Genomic DNA, 21,945 nt, shown 5'->3' with positions numbered 1-21,945 from the left:
AGCTGCTCTCTGGCCCAAAGAGATGCCAGGTGGCTCTGTGCCCTTCCCTGTGGAGCCATGTCTGGGGTAGCCCTGGGGGGCAGATGGAAAAAGCAAAGAGCCCTGCTACAGAAGTGGTGATGCAGGTGCAGGGTTCCACTCTCCGGATCACTGAACATGCTTATGCTGGGTGGGCTGTGACCAGGTCAGCAGCCTAACAGAGAGCTGCACTCATAAGATTCTGTTAAGCCACCAGCTCCTGAAGATAAGTTATCTGCTTGTCACACAATTCTTATGTACACACTTGCATCTGTTGACCCCAGCTTATATTTTTTCCTCTCAATATCCTAATATTTAAGACATTAATTTATACAACACATGCATGGAAGCTAAAACAAGCAAGATAGGATGTAAAGTCCTTCTTTAATTGTTCCAGTATTTGAATAAAGTAGCATCAGTGAAATCAATAAATCTCAGCAATAAATTTTGAGACTTAAAATTTTTTTTTGAACAATATAGATTAAAACATTTGCTAGGAAATGTATGAATGGATAAATCACATCAAGCAATGCTTTGGGACAAATATTATAATGCTGGACATTTTGTGTGACTGACTTCAATTACTCAGTTTGTTATATTTTTGGTTTACTTTTCCAAATTCTGTGAGATGCACAGATAGCAAACTGTAAACCATTATAAAATTTAAAACATTTATTAAAACTGAATACATTTATTCCAGTTACTCTGTATTATATGTTCCTATAGAAAAAAATACTTTGAAAACAAGGTATAGTTATATTTGCCCATCCCAGCAGAACAACTATCACAGCTGAAATTCTTTATAAAATGAACAGCTAAGTTCTACAGTGTCAAATTCTGATAGCACTGGTGACAGCAAGCAGTGCAAAAATCAGAGGCTGGATTTCCTATCAGCCAAATTCTTTCTGTACCTAAAGTATCTGTACAAACTAGGTGGCTTTAAACCTGTAGATGTAGAGCTGAAAACATATTTTCAAATGTCACAATCAATAAAAGTTCATGTATCAATATTTTCAGAATGTAGCCTTTTATCATCATCGTTATCAGTGTAGGAGTGATTTATGAACTCCATTATTAAAAAAATACACCTTAAATTTCTTATTTTCTATCATTTCTGAAGCCACCATTTTAGTACACTAAAAGGATACATTTAAAGATTACACAATACAGCTAAGAGCTTGGACTCTTTCTGGTTGTAGACAAAATTACATAGAGGAATTAAGAGTATATTTTTTTCCCAGGTCCCTTCTATACACTTCTATATGTTTTCATGAGTACTTATATGAAAGGTGAGAAATTCTGTGTAAGCACATGCACACATATGCTTTCTATCTTCATATTCAGTAAGTGCATTATGCCTAACAGATGGCTGATTACCTTCCACTAATCACACAGGCAATCTTGCTCTCCCCTGGTTTTCCGCTCAATCAGATCCCAACGCTTTTATGCAAAACATAGAGTATGTCAACCGTAATATAATTCATCAATCATCACAAGCCTTGAAAGACCTCCTTCACTCATTCTGAACATATTATTCACATTTTCCTTGTTTATACGGTGCAGTACTTTGCCAGCTATCAGATCATCCACGTTTTCCTGCAACAGCAGTCAGCTTCTGTCAAACAAAGATTCATTAAGCATTTTAAGCCATACAGTAGTCCAACCATTGATCAGTGGTGCAGACATTGGGCCGAGTGAATGTTAATGAGCTCTAATTTTTCTTACTGTCACTTATAGTTAAAAATCAACCATAGGCATTATATAGCCACCTGCCTGTCAAGTAAACAATTCATTTCATTCTAAAAAATGGCAAAAAAAAAAAAAAAAAAACCTACCAGAAACTCCATCATTAAATAATTATGTCTGCTTGCTGACTCTGAAATATAATGATGTAAATTTTAGCATCAGGTTTAATGAGCTCATCCATGTTGAGTTTTCTTAAAAAGATAGTCACAATGAATATCTTACACAGCCAACTTTAATTTCCATTTCTTTTACAGTTCAGTAGTCTCAGGAATTCTTTGCCAAATGGCAACGACTGTATTTCAGGGAAAGTGTCTTCTTCAGAGAAGCCATTGGTACATCAAAAACTAAACTGTCAATAACTATCTAGAGAGCAACTTAAATTTAATTTCACATTGACATTATCCATGCTAAACTGATTCTATTTCTGATTTCATACTTGATTTAAGAAAAATGACAATTCAAAGAACTGAATTCTAAGAGATGTTTTACTTTTTTTTTTTAAATCCATATCATTTTATGAATGTGTTCGTATATCAAATACTCCCTTTATCATTGTCCTACTATTAGAATATCAGAATAATTTGAACAGGAAGGGACACTTTTTTCATTTAGAATAGCTGGGACTCGCAGAGGGAAGGTGATGCCTGAACTTCTGCAGGGTACAGACCAAAGAGATATGTACAGTAATGTCAGTATTATGACCAACAATGAGAAACATGATTAGACAGTTAAATGCAATGGACTTAAATTCCATTAAAACATCCACCCCCAAGGCTTTGATGGTACGAAAGCCAGACCACTAATAATTACCAGGAGATATGCCACCATGGATGCTTAAAGTTCCTGATTATAGCTATAAATCAGCAACTACAGTGACTCAGCAAGCTCTTCTGGTATCTGCTGTTTCTTTAATACAAGGTGAAGAGAAATTTAGAACTTGCAGGTATGCAGAAGGTATGAAATACTCCAAACATTTATGCTCTGACTAAATGCAGAATCTTACAAGATTGAAAATTTGGGCAACAAAATAGCAGATCAAACTCACTATAGGCAAACATGGTTTAATATGCAGGACAAAAAAACGATCCTAATCACGTGTATAAAACGGACCTCAAGATGGATGTGACTAATCAAGGAGAACCTTAGAAGGAAAACTGCCCACGTTCTAGAAAAACAATCAGCTCAATATTCAATAGCAATAAAAAAGAAAAGCAAACAATAGAAATATCTAGGAAAAGAATAGGGGGGAAAAAAAAGCAGAAAATTAATTACATAACTATATAAATCCATGGTACCTAGCTGAAATTTTGTGTGAGGAATTTCCCTCATTGCAAAGGGAATCCAGTGGAACTGCAAAAAGGGTTCAAAATAGGCAATTTGAAGGGCAAACAGGAATGGCTAATTGCATCTGTTCAAGTGAAAACTGATCAAGCTGATGCTGTCAGCCTAGAAAAAAGTAGCTTAGAGAATAAAGTAGAGGTCATCTGCCTAAACTAATAGACTTAAGAGAATACTTCGGCCATTCTCTTTGACATGATGTCAGCACATGGCTCTCCAAAGGAGAGCCAGAAGGATTCACTTCAAGTATCCCTTTCAAGAATAATTGACAAAGACCTCTTTAACAATTTCCTGTTTCAGAAAGCATAATGGGGCACTTAAAACAACATTCCTGAACTTACCTCTCTTAAGTTTTCAATTTGTTCGGTGACTTCAGCTGATTAAAAAACTCCAACTTCCTGATTGAAATTCACAAGTGTACATATAGTATTTATTAAGTCAAAATTACTATATACTATAAGAACTTTAAGCATAAATCCAGTGAACTTCTGTCAGAAGTTTTTACCTTTATTGTCAAGTCCCAGAATTTCATAATCTGTAAAAATTGTCCTGTATTCTACTGCTACAAATAATCATTGGTTTAACAGTAGAAGCAACACAGAGCTTTATGTCACAGCAAGACTTTACTAACTCTGCATCTTTACACAAACATCAAATTTACCAAACAACTTATCAAACAGTTCTAGTCTAGTATCAACTGAACTGGAAAAAAGCTAAAAATATTTTTAACTACTCCTCTGAAATCGAGTACTAAAATATTCACACTGAGTCTTGAAATCCACCATGTAGAAAAATGAATACTTGTCGTCTTTAAAATTCTCTTCCAAAGGAATTATCCCGTAAGTGTTCATGTAAAAACATTAATGCTGTGACATATGGTGAACTCTTGTATGAAGCAGCACATAAAATTTATATACTTCAGGCTCATATCATTTTATGTTCTCAGGAAAAAGCAAGGAGACTCAATAAAAATAGTCCCATTAGGTAACTGCAATGAGATGCACCAAACAAACAAAAAACAAAAAACAACAACAAAAAAAAACAACAACCCTGCTCTATAGTACTTACAGACACTGAAAAAGATTGTGTAGTGCCACATTCATACAGATATGATGTACTCATTCAATTATATTGAGATGAATAGTGCTGTTTCCTGTCAATTTCTGATTCAGCACAGGTTTGCCCTGCAGTAAGAAAGAGTGACTAGATGATGATATGGTGGGAAGACATTAACATTAAAATGGACAAAGAGAAATGAGTTGCACCACATTCACTCATCATTACTTCAGAAGCCTTTATCAGGTATAGCTACACCCAAACACCTTAAGGCATCTGTTGTCCTAATTTTCACTCCAGAATATCAGCAGTTCAAGAACAGGGGCAAGTTTCATACACTTGATTCTTCAACATATGCATGAGAAAGTTTATGTTTCAGTGGGATATTTTTGGCTTTGTTTGTTTGTTTGTTGTTATTTGTTCTTTGGTTTTATTTTATTGTTCTTGTTCTGTTATTTTAATCTCTCTGGGTAAAGTCACACTTGTCATTTTAGTGGCCAGAAGCAAGTATTCACAGACATAGCTTAACTTTTTCCTTCAACAGCTACATCAGTAAGATGGTGAGGAACACAAAATAGATACTTGAGGTGGTCCCTGATTCAAAAACTTTTCTCTAACGAAACAATACAAAAGGCCTTGTAACAGAGAAGACAGCAAAATCAAGATGAGGCTTGGTTGAATAATAATCTCTATTTAAAACGGCCTTTAGAATGCACAGAGATTTGCTACCAAATATCTCCTTATAGAAGAAGAATTTCAAAATTAATTTCATAACTTTTATAGCAGCTTCCTCCAATTCTCTCATAAGTATTACTGCCAAAGATTTTTCCACTGGTTTACAGATACATCTAATATTTAATTCTTTTTCTCCCCCAAAGCAGGAAAAAAAACGACGACTTTTTTCCCCAAGTGGGAGTTAAAATAGAATATTTTGCTTTAAAAAAAAAAACACTAAAAATATTTACTATTCTCACTACCATGTAAGGTTTAAGAACAAATAATTTATCTTTTAAATATAATATTTTCCCACCATTAACGGAACACCATAGCCATTGTGTTTCGTCTCAGCCTGGGGATTCAGAGAACTAGGCTGATCTCTCTGGAACACAAATTGCTTTCCTGTACTGAGTCACACCAGTGTTTTCTGCTCTGTTATTTTGGTTTCTAGCACTTTCTAATATCAGTAATGCATACTGTCAGTTGTTTCAGACGTACAGTTATCAGTAACAGGGTATAAAACACTGTCTTCATTTGGGTATGAATTTTTAATGTACATGAAGAGACGTCCTGTATGCAATAATAAACCATAGCTTGTGTAACTATTTTGCAGACTCTATCAACTTGGATAAATCCTGACTTTTGATGTTGACTTACTGTTTACCTAAAAATAGATATCTACTTGTGCAGTGCTATCAGTTGGACAACACCATCGCCTAAAATAATGCCCACAATTGCTTTGTTCCCCCTCTTTCCATCATGCAATTTTACAAGGTAATTTACACCATCATCATAAAGGCATCTCCCTTGTCTACTGTCAAATTATTGTTTCTGGATCATAGTTGGCAGAGACAAGCTCTTTTTTCTCCAGATACATCAATACTGGTTTTGCACATAGAGCCTTCTAGTTTCACCATCATCCACCTTCTGAATAGAATTTTTAAAAAATAATACTAATACTTTCCCATCATACTGAATCTTACAAACTTTTGAAGAAAAGTTATGATAAACAGTATTACTGCAATCCCTGCACAGGGTTCAAGCATCTTTCTAACTTAATCTTGCACCAGAATTTTAGTCAAAATTACAAATATTGGCAATTGGAGAACTTCCTTCTTAAATTCAAAAATCAGCTTCAATACTGATAGCAGCCGGGACATTTTTCAGTATCAAATTCTTTCAAACCATCATATACACTTTTATGGGAACAAAATACACCAGCTCTGGAGATGCAGTCCATAACAGCGAAGTAATTGATTCTGATCTCTCTCTCTCTGATTACTGTTTATTAAAACTAACTTTATGGAAGTCAATAACGTGACAGGAGTAAAATAGCAGGCAGAGCACTGACAACTAAGGAGCAAATGTTTCTACTCTTTTAACTCACACTTTCTTTTACCATAAGGAAAGGATGACAGTCTTCAGCCATTAAAAGTAATTTTTAAATGGGAATAAACAGGATTGGGTATTTGTGGTTCAAATTATTGGAGCCCACAACTCAAAGTATCACCTTTGCCATCTGCTGCACTTGAGGGTTATACTTATTTTATACAGACAGTTATGTTCATTCAGGTTTTTAGTTTTGTCTTGATATGAAAGGTACACATAAGATCAGGTTCCATCATTTCATTAAATGTTTTCAGTCTCAGAGAACTCTCCTAGAAACATGACCTGGGACTTGTATTTTAATTTTCAAGAGGCAGAAATAATTGTGCTTCCTCAAATAGGTACAATTTACTTCATAAGAACAGTTTAAGGATGGTGAATCACATCCCCTTTGCTGCCACCAGCAGGTGGTAAGATATTGACCCCAGACAGTTAGGAACAGATGAGCTGCAGACTTCTTTAAGCATTCCTCACTGACAGTGTACATTCCCACCATTTTCTTAACATTTTCATTTTTTTTTAAACACTGCATAATTCACTAATGTGAATAATAAACAAATTCCATGAAGTAGTCCACAGGAGGTGCATTCAGCTTGATAAAGAAATAAAATTTTAGACCAAGTAACTACAAAGAACAGCAGGATCTTTATAAACTGAGGATTTGAAATGCTTGGATGACCGAGGTCTTTCCTTTGACTATATTTCAAGTCAACTATACTTAAATTGCTCTGCCCCTGGAAACTTCCAAGACGAGGCTTGATCAGGCTCTGAGCAACTAATCTAACTGTGCATGTATGTCCCTGTTCACTGCAGGGGAGTTAGACTAGAGAACCTTTAAAGATCCCTTATAACTCTAAGGAGTCTATGATTCTGTGAAATTCAGGTAGCTCCAACTCAGAAACTTTTTCATCCTACTACCAACTAAGCGCACAGGACATGAAAGAGGAAGACTACAAATAAATGGAGCAGAATGGAGAAACATTGCTTCCAGTTTTATTCTAGATCATCTTGTCTTGTATGCTCTCCAAATTTTTATTAAAAACTATGATGGAATAGTAAATACTGCAAATAGTACCCTTTCATTGTTTGGAACACATTGCTACAAGTCAAGTGCATCTTCAGTTTAAAATTGTTTTTCATTTACTGTGATTTTTACAGCAAAAGGAAATTGTAGAGGTAGAAAAAATTTCTTCAGAAAGCTAGGTAAACATACAACTATGAGCTATATCCCTGTAAGAACATGCTTAATATTTCTTTCAACCAGAGAAATATTCCAATGGAAAACTACTAAGTGTAGAGAATAAAATATAGCCACTTGAAAATTGTGTGCACTGTACATAGAGACAAATGATGATGACTTTTATCCCAGGTGCATTTACAAAAGTAATTTTTCTCACATGAACAATCAATTCGAATTTATATAGTCATGTGCTTACATATGCGTTTCTTAACATCAATTGCCAGATTCTGTATTTATAATATTATGCATCTATTTATTATATTCACCTTTTAGTTTGAAAATTGGGACTAAAATCCTACAGTGCTTGCCCTTCTCTACATGTCACCCCTTTCTAGGTTTGTAAAGCCTATAAAAATTGAGCTTCACGATACAGATTTTTTTCCTCAGCCACATCTACAATTGCAGAGGAACGTAAGATGTTAACTCCTACTTCAAAAACAAACAAAACAAATACTGCAGAACTATTTTCTCTAGGCTATATAGAACTACACAAATATAAGCCTCTAATTCATTCACTTGTGATACATAATTAAAAAAAAAAACACAGTAATTCATTTAAAATATTTAAAATATTATTAAATATCTATATATTTAGTTTAATATCAATTACATGATTTGATTATTTTCAAGTTTTAGTCTCAAACTGTTCATAGTATAAAAGATTTTTTGAGTTTCAATTTTAGTTACTCGGTCTTACCAGTCTCCTCTGATACACTAAATCATGTAGCTGCGATTGCATATATTAATGCACTATTTCTGAAGAATGCAAATTTTCAGCATAAATAAGAACGACTTCTTTAATATAAACTTTGGCTATTCCAGAGACATAGAAAGCAATCCTGAATTTGTAGACCTTATGGTAATCTTGAACATTTAATACAATCACTTGGAAAGGCTCAGACCAGTAACACATAGAAAGTACAATTAAACCAGAGCAACTGAGAAATCTCTATTCAAAGCACCTCAAGAAGTTCTGCTTAAGGCACTTTCTTTGATAGTGAATGCCATTTCCAGGAAGGAGCAGGAAGTAAAACTTTCATTTCTTTTAAGATTTCCCTAATCATTGGCATATGGGGGGAAAAAAAAAAAACAGAACAATGATTTTCTCCTACAAAATCTGAGGAAGTGATTTGTCCTGGAAATATGGCTTCAGGTTGAGTCTGTGTTAATTACTCATGCATGCAGAATAGCCAAGCCTTCAGAAAAGTGATCAGAAAATACAGGAAAACCAATATATTGCATGCTTTCATAAGAACATGAGACTGAAAGAAAAAAAAGTCATGAAATCCTTAATTGTACACTGATTGCAACAAATTTAACGCAGACAAAATGAGAGATACAGTCTCGTCCTTCACTATCCTTCAGTGCCTTACACTGGTCCTCACTGAGGCCATGATGAATCCTTGTTTAGGTCTCCCTTGTCTTACACACTGCAGGTTCTGTTGTCAGCTCTGAAGGCCAGCCTGCCCCTTTGTGGAATCTGCAAACCCTCAGCATCATACAAGCATCATGAACTGGCCACGCATATAAAAAAAGACGCAATATCTAATTTCAAAAAAAATGAAGCTGTATTTAACAAAATGTGTTAATTCATCTAGTGACAGAGTTTTATTCAATCAACTACAAAATTCCTATTTTACATGCCTCATGCTATCGCCACTAAATGCGGTAACATGACTTCACTGTTAGTGTATATGAAAGGGTGATGGACCTAAGTTGCTCTCCCTGAACTGAAGGTCCTATCATTTCTCCTGCTGAAAATTCCATTACTTCTTTTAAAGTCATAGTATAGAAACATATTTTCAGTTCTTACATGACATATACTTTAGAAATAATGATATTTAACCTGTTTACTTCTTACCTGACAAGTAGTCAATTCACTGAATTGTAAGTATAGCCTAAAGAAAAAAAAAATCTACATAAAATCCTACCAATGTAAAACCAAACCAGCATGACGCTATTTAATATTGAAATGTTTTTAAAACCTCAGTCATTCTATCATGTAACCAATCCACAGAATGAAAAGTGTTTGGACCTCTGCTTTTTTCCTCTTCCTTTATGCAAGAACTTGTTCATGCAAGATGCTACCCTGTGCACAATGGAGTACTTTTTAAATCAATGGCAGTATAAGTACATCAGAACTATAAAATTTATGAGGAAAGGGAAGAACATGCTAAGCCATATCTAAGGATTTTTATATCACCTTACCATTATATGGTAAGATGATACAAAAGTCACCTTATCATATGTAGTGCAAGTGTCATGTCAAGCAATATTCCAGTTGACAGTATCCCCATGTTATGCTATGATAGTGTAATGGTAAAAATAAATGACAAATTGATTAAAGATAGCACCTTTAACACTGATTGACATTTTTTGCACTAAAGCATTTACTCCTGGTGCATGGAAGAAAAAATAAAACAGTCTGACAGTTTGAAAAAGAAAACAAATGTTTCCAAATCTTTGGGTTATCCATGTTTAAGTCTGTTTTGGTAAAAACTGTTTCAGCTCAGTAATTTCAATTCTATGACTAGGTCCTCTCCTCTAAGTTGGGGCACACCACTGGTTTACTCCTTGAGTTGTAAGGAGACAGTATGTACTATATAAGTTATAACTGGAGTGCTTCCAAGGGTAATTCATTAAAAAGTGGTGATCGACTTAAATTATATTCTGAACATCTTGTTTTTCATCCATACTGTCCACATAAATTCATTTTACTGTTCGGGAAATGTGTTAGCAGCATCTGACATAGATAATCAGCTCATTCAAGGAGGAGCAGAAGCTTAAACCAGAGGCTGTAATAAATTTGAGGAAAACCACTTCACAGATCCCTGAGGTTTACCTGCTCTAGGGTCAGCCACCAGAGCTCCAGAACAGAGAGAGAAGGGAAAAAAAGATTAATGGTCTACCTTGTAAGTGCAGAAAAGGGCTGTGATGAGCTTCAAAATTTCTGGAGTCTAGTAATAGAAAATAAAAAACATGGATGTTCCAGCTGCAGAAAGCAGAGGAAAATGCTGGAAATGTCTGTGTTCACAGCAGCTGTGGGATGAAATGCCATTTATAGAGCCTGCCACAAATTATATTGAAAAAAAAAATCTTGAAAACAATGAAAAGCTAAGAGGGAAAGAGAGATGAACAGTCTGTTGGGAAGTAATTTTCTTTACAGTTGCCAAAATCTGATAAAATTAAGATGACATGGTTGTTTTTTACATCACTCTTCTGCTTTGTAACTAAACCCTTCGATGATATTTTTAAAAGGAACAGACGCTTCTGTCCTAAATTTATTTTTGCAAAGGCAAACTCCATCATGGACGAGTGAATCTGTTTGTCCACTACACTGAGAAAACCTGATTTTACAGGGGTTACAGACAGTTCTTCTTTGGGATGAAAACAGTTATTTTGTAACAACTTATGAACTCCTTTAAGTTAGACTAGTTACTAATGATGGATGTTGTAATAAGATAGTTGCCTCTCCCAAGCTTATTTTTATTCACTAGCCAACATTTTCAGGAGAAGCAAAACCATGCTCTGACAAGGAACACATGTTACACAGGGATTTCTGCAATATGGAAAGTACTTTTCTGCTCACAGTGCTATCATTCACAGCATTGCTCATCTACTTTCTTCCTTCAGATGATGAACAAGCTATGTCCAACATCATCATTCCATTCTCAATTCTGCTACCTGCTGAATAAGCAGATTACCTCTCCTTGTTCCTCCTTCCATCCTTTCAAGAGCAAGATTCTGAAGCTAATAACTCTTTCAGCATGCACTGCACAACTTGCTGTGAAAAAAAGGGAAAACTATCAGCTATTCTGAACATAGAGCACTTCTACCACCACTCCATTCAGGCTACCTGAATTCACTCAGTTGTAGCAGTGATACACAGTAGCACACTTTAAATAGAGAAGTAGGGACACCTAACTGATAAAGGGCAACCCAGCTTTATTACCATAACATAATTAAAATGGAAGGCATATATTTGTTAAGCAGCAATTGTTTCCAAGGTTCTTTTCTGAAAGAAAAGTATCCCTTAGAAGAAAGGTAAAGCTATGAAAGCAGCTGCCAACTCTCCAATCTGAACTTCATCCTTCTTGATGTTAGTGATGTTAGTAAATTATTGTTTCCTTTTTACTCTGACATGCTTGGTAATCCATATGAACTGAAATGGAAACATAAATGCAGCTGTGCATATATCATAACTTTCATCTGGTTTGCTAACTGTATAGATTTTTTTTCTGGAAGTCATTCTGTCTTTGCTAATTTTCAGAACTTTTTTTTTTCATTCAAATTATTATATTCCAGGATTTAGCACAGTGATTTTATTGTCTGACCTGAATACAAAGATTTTCTCATAAGTTTGATTGTTCTTGTATTCAGATTTATATTTTCAAGTCCTTATAATGCTAACAGCTCTAGACCAGAGATTTCACTTTTTCATTTTTTAACTCTATATTCATTTTATTTTATCTGAGAATTTCAGACTACACTAAAGCCATCCTAAAAAATATCAAATTACATCCCTAATTCAAGTATATAAAATGTCCAGCTTAATTTGTATGTGATATCTATTTCTGAGATAAGCCTGAGAACTTGTCTGTATCAAAACATTTCTACAGTTAAAGAATCACTGGGTACTAATTTCATTCCTGTCTTCTGAACTCAGAAGATTTTATTGTCAAACAAGGAAGATTAGAACCATATTGATTATTTTTGAGAATGTCATCTCATATTTTCTGTACCCTCAGGTACATCCAGAATGACTCAGTAAATGAATTTAAAAGGGTAATCACTGGAATTTATTATACAAGTCATTCAGTGTTTGTCCTTGATATTCTAGACAATTTCTGCAAACAATCCCAGTCACTTACAATGGAGCTGACTGGGAAGGCTCTAGCTAATTTCAAGGGACATAATGCTTTATATAAAGACTAATAAACAACCACGATAGTAAAATTTACACAGATCTTTTACAAGTCTTTTGCATGCAAAATTAGGTATTTTTACTTCCTTGCAGTACCAGAAAGAACCAGAACTGCAAAAATAGATTCTAGATTTGCTTGATACTGTAATTTAATTGTGTTAATTTTCAGCCACCTCATTATCCTGCACTCATATCTCAACCTAGTCCTCTGAACAGATATAATGCAATTGTGTTATGACCTTTGAGTGAGAATCCTCATTGATAATATAATGCAGACTGATAATGATATCACAAACTAGCTTAGCATCACTTTACACACATAAGTCATGAAAATATACATAGCAAAAAGGTAGTTATAAAATCTGCTATTCAGTTTCTCATCACTGAGAACAATTCCTAAGTGGTTGCTTCTTGCATAAAGGAAAGGTCTTTAAAGGTATGACAAAAAAGCAACTGAAAAAAGGGACAGCTGTGAAAAGATAGAAAAAAAAGTTTAAAGTATGAGAGTTTCAGAAGCAACTCCAGCAGTCGCTTCACAAAGAGCTTACACCTTTGATAGCAAAACAGATAATTATCACAGCAATAAGCTACTTAATGTATTTAGAAAGCATGCCAACTGTTTAAAGTTTCAATCCAAATAAAAACACAATAAATTTGAACTATGAAATTATTTTGAAAATTCCCCGTGTGATTTTATCCAAGCTCAGTTACTCCTGTGCTCAATCACTGACATCAAAAATTTGTTTAGACTGTTGAAAGACTAATTAAATATCAATAGCTAAATAGCTTTCTGTCTCTTCCCTTTATTTTGATGTTCCTTTCTATTTGAACTGATTTCTTGCTCCTAAAATTAGTCTTTCTTAAATTCCCCTGGAAGCCAACCTAGTATCCAGTAATTCATAAGTCACAGTTACTTGCCCTAGCTGTTTCAGCCCTTTAGATTTGAGGAACCACAGCTCATCCATTAGAATATCAGCACTTAGGACCATACATTAATATCCAATAAACTTGCATGAGACTGACAGCTATGACACACAATCCTGTGACCTTCCAGCCAGAGATAAAGCAGGATAGCCTAGAACAGAGGCAGCTCTTGGAGACAGTCCCTCCCCACAGGATCTTGACATTTCTTGCTAAAATCATATTTCCCATCTAGCACTATGAATTGCAGACACACCAACAAGCCTTGCACAACTTGCCAGAAACATCAGTATGTGTCAGGAGAGGACAGTCTGTCCTCATTTGCTGAGGTTCTCACCAGCTAAAAGCATTAGAGTTGGTACTGCTTAGGGCCTCTCATACATCTACTCAGTCAAGCCTAAGCAGTCTATGTCACAGTGCACCCACCTCATCTTTTTAACATTTTAAATTAGGCCACGTTTTCTTCTGCTCATCTGCATTTGGCTTCTAATTATGTTCAGGTTATATGTCCTAACTGCACCATAGTTTCAGACCCTGCAGCCTTAGGTCTTGAGACTTGTCTTGAATCATCTTCTACTCAGGACAAATGAAAATGTCCCTTGTAAACTGTATCCAGCTGGAAATAATCTTCATCAAAATTAAGAACTATTTTTTCAGCAATCACTGAGAAACAGAAATACCTTAGATATAATGCATATTACCTTACTAACAATTAAATATACTCTGTGAATGGACAGATTCAGTTCAGAGAAATGTGGTCCTATTTCAGCCATCTTAAATTTATGTCATTGCTTTCATTTCACATTTCACATTGTTAAGTGATTTGCTGTCTCTTCAAAAGAGATGTTCTTCTTTCTATACTCTAACCTGATTGCAGCAAGAAAAAAGCCAAAGTGAGTACAAACACTTCAACTAAATTCACCCTGAAACATAATTCAGAAAGATGAATAGTACAATAGAATATGTTGGAAATTTTGAGTAATATCTTTAAACAGAAACTTGAGAAGATTTACTTTGTGTTACAAAGCTGTCGAAGCTATTGTCAAGATCATTTTCATGATTACTTTAATACTTCCTTAAATAGCTAAAGCTTCTAGATTAATTACACTTTGATCCTGAGGAGAGAGTGAGTCATCAGTGGAAAGAATGAATGTTAAAGAGAAATGAAGGAACTAATTTCACTGTTAAAATAAACAAATAAGCCAAGGCAGGAAGAAAAGCATGTAAGAATTTGACAATAAAATCTTTTAATCAGTAAATTACTGAAGTAGCTTTAAATTATTTTAATCATAAACATTATGTGGATATCAAACTCTGAATTCATGGATGTTCATTAACTAAGTCATAAAATATAACTAAAGGTATTGAATAATTACCCTACAAAATTGTGCCAGGTGCTAGTACATCAGTAAGGAAAAATGTCATATAAGTCTATGAAGTTTCAACATGCATAGCAGAAAGCAATCACAGTATATCTGGATACACAAGACACGCAGTCCTTTTTGAGTTACACCAATGTAAAAACTCACTGAATATTCTGGAAAGATTCACTCACATAGTCCATCCACATAAGTCACCAAAACACATATACAAAAATGCAATAAACTGTTAAAATCTGTTCAGTGCTTAGCCATATTTGGATGACCAATGCTACACAAACACTAGCCAACTTTTGTCCCTCAAATATATGCATACACACACGTATATACACATTAAACAATCCAAAGGATGTAAGAATGGCAAAGGAAGAGGTAAAGCTTGACATTTTTAATTCCTATCTATATAACTGTTCTTGCAGACCTTCTTTCAAGCATCTCTGGCTGTTTGTGAAAGCATCATTATGCTTAGCATAGAATGATAGCAACTCGCACTAATGACCCCATTTATTGTGACTTTACCACCTAACAGTTTTCATAAGTATAGAAACTAGCTTTCTGTCTATCAGAGATAAAGGATGGTACTGAATATTAACATTAAATGTTAATTAAAACAGTAGCTGTTTAAAGTAATGTGCAGTGACAGTTTTTTCCCATCCCTCTGCTGCCCTAAGTTTATTTCTAGTTAAACAAATCTAGTCATCTCTAAATATACATGTATGACAGGCTCAGAGGTAGGAAACGTATTTCTCTAGTGAGGACAGAAAAAACAAGCTGAAATAATGCAAGTTTTCCCCTAACAACCTACCCACTTTCTGAACTGATTACTTCTATCCAAGCATGTAGGAAGTGTTTCCTGTGGGAGGACTGGGGGCCCAGCAACACCAAGGTCAGGTTTATTGTGAGGAGGGGAATACTGCTGGAGCCCTCCTATCTTGCCAGAATGTGCATGAGATGAAGGAGAAGAGAAGGATGAAAGCTTTACATACCCCTTCCCAGATGTAATTTATTTCATGTTCCCATTCATAACTGAGACTTTGGTCTTATCTCCAAAGCATGTCACAAATGAGACTTCGGACTTCTACGTGACTGTTTACAGCTTTGGGACAGAGACAGCACTACTCCTCCAGAGCAATAGAACTCTGAAGCAAAGATAAAACTCATCTGTGTGTACAGCTGCAATTTTCCCCAAGCTGAAAGAGACTGAAGAGTTAATTCTGCCAGGATGATCAGTGGCTTCACTATTTCTTCCCAAGGCAAGACACATATTCAGATAGATATATATAGCAATTAAATATAGCACTTGACATGCTTGTCTTTTTTGCCGTGGTTTTTAAGTGGAAAGACCTGTTTCTCTTGCTAACTTGGATTTCTCTCATGGATTGAAAGGTCAGAGGATATACTAAGCAGCACAAGAAGGTATTCACCCTGATTAACATTACTGAAAAACACGTGGTGACATCAACTATGGCATCAGAACAACAAAGAAAAAACAGATTGCATAACTAACAACAACATAATTTATTACCTGCATCTGTTCCAATTAGGCTTTATTTGCATCCTACTAAAATCAGGATGAGAAAATACTTGTTCTTACTATGACTTCGGGAAAAGGTTTGGCTCCATTTTCTGCCAATCTAATCTACTAACTAGTGATCACAAATCAGAAGAAACAATATACTTTAACTTTGATAAGATATTTAATTCAACATTGTTAAACACAATGTAACAGATAGAATATTTTCAGTAGAAATAGAGTATATGCTAAAAAGCATTAAGAAGCAGATGAATACCTGAGGGATCCTGGGACAAAGCATTTTGTAGGGAATCAAACAAAGCAGGGTTTTTTCTTGAGTGAGATTCCACAGAGATTAGTGCAATGCCCAGTACTATTTACCATTTTCATCAGTAGTCTGGAAGCAAAAGAATATGCTTCACAGAATCACAGAATGGCCAGGGCTGGAAGGGACCTCAAAGATCATGATCTCCAATCCCCCTGCCACAGGCAGGACCACCAAACTTCCCATTTAGTACTAGACCAGGCTGCCCAGGGCCCCATCCAATCTGGCCTTGAACACCTCCAGGATGGGGCATCCACAACCTCTCTGGGCAGCCTGTTCCAGCACCTTACCGCTCTCTCTGTAAAGAACTTCCCCCTGATATCCAACCTAAATCTTCCCTTCCTCTACTTAAAACCATTTCCCCTTGTCCTGCCGTTATCTACCCTTTCAAAGAGTTGATTCCCCTCCTGTTCATAGGCTCCCTTTAGGTACTCAAAGGCTGCAGTGAGGTCACCCCGCAGCATTCTTTTCTGCAGACTGAACAAGCCCAGCTCCCTCAGCCTGTCTTTGCAGGGGAGATGCTCCAGCCCTCCGATGATCTTTGTGGCCCTCCTCTGGATCCTCTCCAACAGCTCTCTGTCTTTCTTGTACTGGGGGCTCCAGACCTGGACACAGTACTCCAGATGGGGCCTCACAAGAGCAAAGTAAAGGGGGACAATCACCTCCCTTGTCCCTGCTGGCCACCCCTCTTCTGATGGAGCCCAGGATACCATTTGCTTTCCGAGCTGCAAGAGCACACTGCTGGCTCATATTAAGCTTTTCATCCATCAAGACCCCCAGGTCCTTCTCTGCAGGGCTGCTCTCAAGGACCGCTCCTTCCAGTTCATATTGAAAAGCAGAAGAATTTGGATACTAAGTTTGAAGCTCAACAAGTTCAAATTATAAAAGAAGTCTCTAACAAGAGTGATTAATCACAATGATCAGACTACTAAGAAAAAAGTGGGTTTTCTACCTGTCGCTGATCAAGCATAGAAGGTATAAATCTACCAGATGAAAGTTGTTGCGTCCAAACATCTGCAAAAATCTAATAACATTAAAACTGAGGAACTACTTAAGAAACAATTGTCAGGAGATTGACTTTCAGAGACAATCTTCTGAATTGCTTTTAACTGCTACATCAGAAACACAAATTTCTGTACTCAGTATTCAACTCCATAGGCCACACCATGTTTCGCAACACAATATCAAAGAATGCTGAACTAGTAGGAAAATAAGCATCCAAGTCCTTCTAATCATGCTTTATAGAATTATTGTCTTATTGTCATTGCTGTTCCAAGTATCTGAAGCCATCTTACTTCTACAATCCCTCTCCCCTATCAAGTGAAGACATTCATGAGTAAACACATGCTGCTTTGAAAATAATGGGATTTGCCATCTAGTAGCATTTCTGAAATATTTTCTTTTGCTGTAAAGAGAAAATTCCATTTCAAACATTTCTGAAAGGATGATACATTAAAATTAAATGTAGGTTTTTATTATTTATGCATTTTTCTCCCTTTCTCTGCACCTTTCTATATTTCTACAGCTAGAAAGTTCACTGTGATCAATGCAGTGGGGAAATAACAAAAATGTCTTGGATTAAGAATTTTCCTTGGATCAAGCAAGTAAACATCTCCATGTACTATATGTATTAGGCTTCCAAGAGAAAGACTGCTTGGATAAGGAAAAAAATAATTTTGTATACTGTATACCATACCAAAGCAGAAGAAAATAGTGCAATAATCTTCTATGTACTACTTTTTTTCAGAACTTCAGAAAATAGATTATGAAAGTGTCATCTTCAAAAAAAAGCCTTTTCGTGTTCTTTCCTGAAGTACACCTGATACATGATCAACAGTGTCAAGAGGGCCTATTCCAAATATCATCATTTAGACCATCACTCTGTGCATCATACTGGTTTGAGTACTATCGGTAGTCTACAATTTCTGACACCGAAAATAAGGTTCAAGAAGTATTTATTACAAGCATTTTATAATTGCAGAGAATTTCTCCCCGCTTCCAGAAGTGCAGAGTCAGAAGGATAGGAACAGTTAGTACGCATATTACATCCCATGCAAATAAAACCGAACAAAAGTAGGGAACTAGACTTCTTATTCCATTTCTTCTCACTTCTTTATGTAATAGCCAAGAAACAAATTCAGAAAAGGAGAGGAATACAACTTGTACTGAATTTAAAAGAAATTAATCTCAGCAATGATTCCATAAGCTACAATTATACTTTTCATATAAGACATATTCATGGAACGCATCTGTTCAATTCAAAATATTTTGAAAGACTGAAAACTCTATATGTATATTTGTGATCATTTCAAATGCATTGAAAGATATTCTGTAATTACTATATGACTGCAGTCTACATTTCTTAAAGTCTCATTCTCCCTGGCATTTATTCATTTGATATGGAAGCAATCAAAAATTCACTCTAACAGAAAGTTTCATCTCTGAAGAGCTACAGACTTGTTTATATAAATATGACTTCAGGAACAGCAAATCTGCCTGCAGATCCTGTAAAACTGCTATGACACACCATGTGACTGTTGTCAAATCACAACAAATATATTACAGGCTCAGTTTAATCCATTTTAGAGTGAGGGATTTATACCTTCTCTTCTGCACAGTGAATCTTTTCCATTGAGCTTTACAGAAAATAACAGCAAAGAATGACTCAAGGAACCATGACCCTGTCTTGTTGAAAAAGCACATGCAATCTATACAAGATCTGAGCTGACACCAAATGAGAGAACATTGACGTGGCTAAACATTAAGAATTTATATCAGCTATCTTCGCCTCAACTTTTGTTTGCATAGCAAGTGATACAGGACTGTCAGTTGCTCTTTGCAACAGATATGAAGAGTCTTGATGCAGTTCGCATTCCAGACTCAGAAATTTTGCATCCCAAATTGCTGGCACTTGCTCCCAGTAGAGCTGTTCATGCTCATGAGGGTAGCAAGCCACAGACACTCATCATCTGGTTGGTACAGACCAGAGGATCACATATACCCTACTGCGTGACTGAATTCTTGCCAGTAGCACTGCTAGATGCCTGTCCAGACCTCCCCAACTTGTGACCTATCACAACTGAGGGGCTCACGAACTCCACGTTGTCAACTACTTGAATGAGTTTTGAAAGCCGTGTTCCCAAACCCCAAGTCAGCTTCGGAGGGAAGTGGCCCAGGTATGGTGGGCTGAGATGCCTGCAGGCCTCAGGCAAGGCATTAAGAGCTCTGTGCTTCCTCTGGGACAACAAGAGAGGAAATTTATTCTACTTACAGACGGAGCTATTGAGCATCATTACCTTGCATTTCACAAAGCTCTTCTCCAGTTTACATTAGGAAACACCAACTATTTTTGCACAATATAACCATGGTATAGGAAGCAGCTGGGGCAGCAGGTAAGCTGACAATGGTATTGTGGGTGTTTTGCAGAGTAATGATCTTACTTACAAAGTTGAAAACCCAAGCCCATGAGGACACTGCTTGCTCAATCACATCACCTCAAAGAGTTAAAGCTTGTTACAGCAAGAGAAGTGAATAGACAGGTTTTTGTTCAAGTGTGAGCTTTTTTTTGATTTCTTTGTGGTTTGTTGAATTTGGGTTTTGTTGTTCTTTTTTATTTGTTGGTTTAGTTGGTTTTCTTTTTTTGTTGTTGTTGGTTAGTTGTTTGGGTTTTTTTTGTTTTGTTTTTTTAAACAGAGTTTTCTGTCCTTACTAGCAAACCTCTACTTAGTTCTTCCAAGAATTCCTACTGCAGCAAAATCAGATATAAATATATAAAATGCAAAAATAATAAATATTAATCTCCTGCCATTTCACCTTTATATTTTCAAGCCACCTGTGCTCTACAATAAAATGCTCCTGATCAATATCTTACTACATATTTAAATACTCATCACATATGCCATTGGATATAGCAAGCAGAAGCAAAAAAAAAAAAAAATTAAATAATTCAGTTCCAAACTGTCAGACCATGTTCACAGTCAAAGACAAAAAGTTAGTTATCACTCACATAGACAAAAAAGGATAGATCAGTAAGCAAACAAAATGGAATCATCACACCTGCTTCTGGCTGCAAGAGCATTTTGATGATTTGCTTTTGGATGCCCAAGATCACAAAAATATAGGAAAAATGATTCCACAGTCATTAATTTAACCAAAAGTATTCCAAATCCCTTGGAAATTTATGAGATTCAGAGCAAAGTACTTTGTATACCTTCATTTAAGTAAAATTTACAAGATCTGGCTGTTTATTCAGGTGACAAATTCTAACACCTAGCTGCTAATTTGCATCATCAAACTAACCCAGCTCTAGGGAAGTTTGAAATCCTTAACATCTGGTACAGTCTCCTAGACATCTACATTCCTGTTCCCAAGCACATATTTAACTAGCTCAATCTGTACAATGCTCAGCTGCTTAGTGGTCAACTCAAATCCCAACAGGATGTTCAAATTCTCCAGTGTCCTCCATCTGGCACCTGCTCCAGTGGATGTGGTCAAAATCTATCTAAACCTTCAAAGGGTAAGTGAGTGCTATTATAATCAAAGCCTGAATTTAGAAAAGTTGATAGAAATAGCTTTTTTGGGAACTGAGATTTAAATGCCCATAGCAGAGCAGGCATACGAAGCTAGGTTTCTCACTTCCCAAGAAGCAGCTTATCCTCTGGTGACTGCCTTGCAGGCTGAGCTCCACTTTTTGAACTATTTCACTTGGCTGTGATAACTGAATGTACACTGCACTAAATGAAGCAAAAGAACAGCACTCCAAGCTGAAAGTCTAAACAACCCATAGAAGACTGAAGACATAAAGTCTTTCATTCTAATTCTTGAGCTTCATGCTTAGAATATGTCCCTGAGAAATTTACTCTAACCATTCCTTCAGTCTGATGATCTGCATGTGGTATGAAGAAGTCATCACCTCGTATTCCCACACAGAAAAATAGTTCTGTTTAAAAACAAAGTCACGAATCTCTGAGGAGGTAGAAATCTAACTCTGAGCTGAACGAAAGACTTTGAAGTAGTGTTTAAATTAAAGCATTCTTTTTGTCACACCATTTCTTCTGCTATATTTTGTTTTGTCATTTCTACTAAATTTAAGCAGCTCCATCTTAAATGCTCTGCATTCCATCAAGCACAATTAAAACCTCCCAGAATTTGAGATTATCAATTCTAGAGGATAAAAAGGCTTTTGAAGATGCTTTCTGAACTTGAGCAATTCTGTCCTGCTTTTTTCCTCTTCACTCCATAGCAGCTTTTCTGCCCCAGGAAAAGTGTAGGTCAAAATAACCACCAGAAATTGGACAACTATTTGAAATTTTTAGTATTTATCCACTTCTATCCCTGCATATCATCACCAAGACCAGCAAACTAACATCCTCCACCACCCTG

General features: G+C 35.9%; 1 protein-coding gene across 2 annotated transcripts in view; it reads right to left on the bottom strand.

Moving 5' to 3' along the window:
- AKAP6 (A-kinase anchoring protein 6) overlaps positions 1–21,945 on the bottom strand; it is a 273,752-nt gene that overhangs the window by 229,854 nt on the left and 21,953 nt on the right. The window contains exon 1 of one of the 2 annotated variants that reach the window (XM_085225173.1): positions 10,411–10,510. The exons of the other annotated variant lie outside the window; for it this stretch is intronic. The gene's annotated coding sequence lies outside the window, so the exon portion shown is untranslated. Of the gene's footprint in view, positions 1–10,410; positions 10,511–21,945 lie in introns of those variants that run through there. 2 annotated transcript variants of the gene reach the window in all.

Source organism: Meleagris gallopavo, chromosome 5, assembly GCF_905368555.1.
Source record: "Meleagris gallopavo chromosome 5, MGAL_WU_HG_1.1, whole genome shotgun sequence".
Lineage (NCBI taxonomy): Eukaryota > Metazoa > Chordata > Aves > Galliformes > Phasianidae > Meleagris > Meleagris gallopavo.
This window is presented reverse-complemented; position numbering and strand designations above follow the sequence as displayed.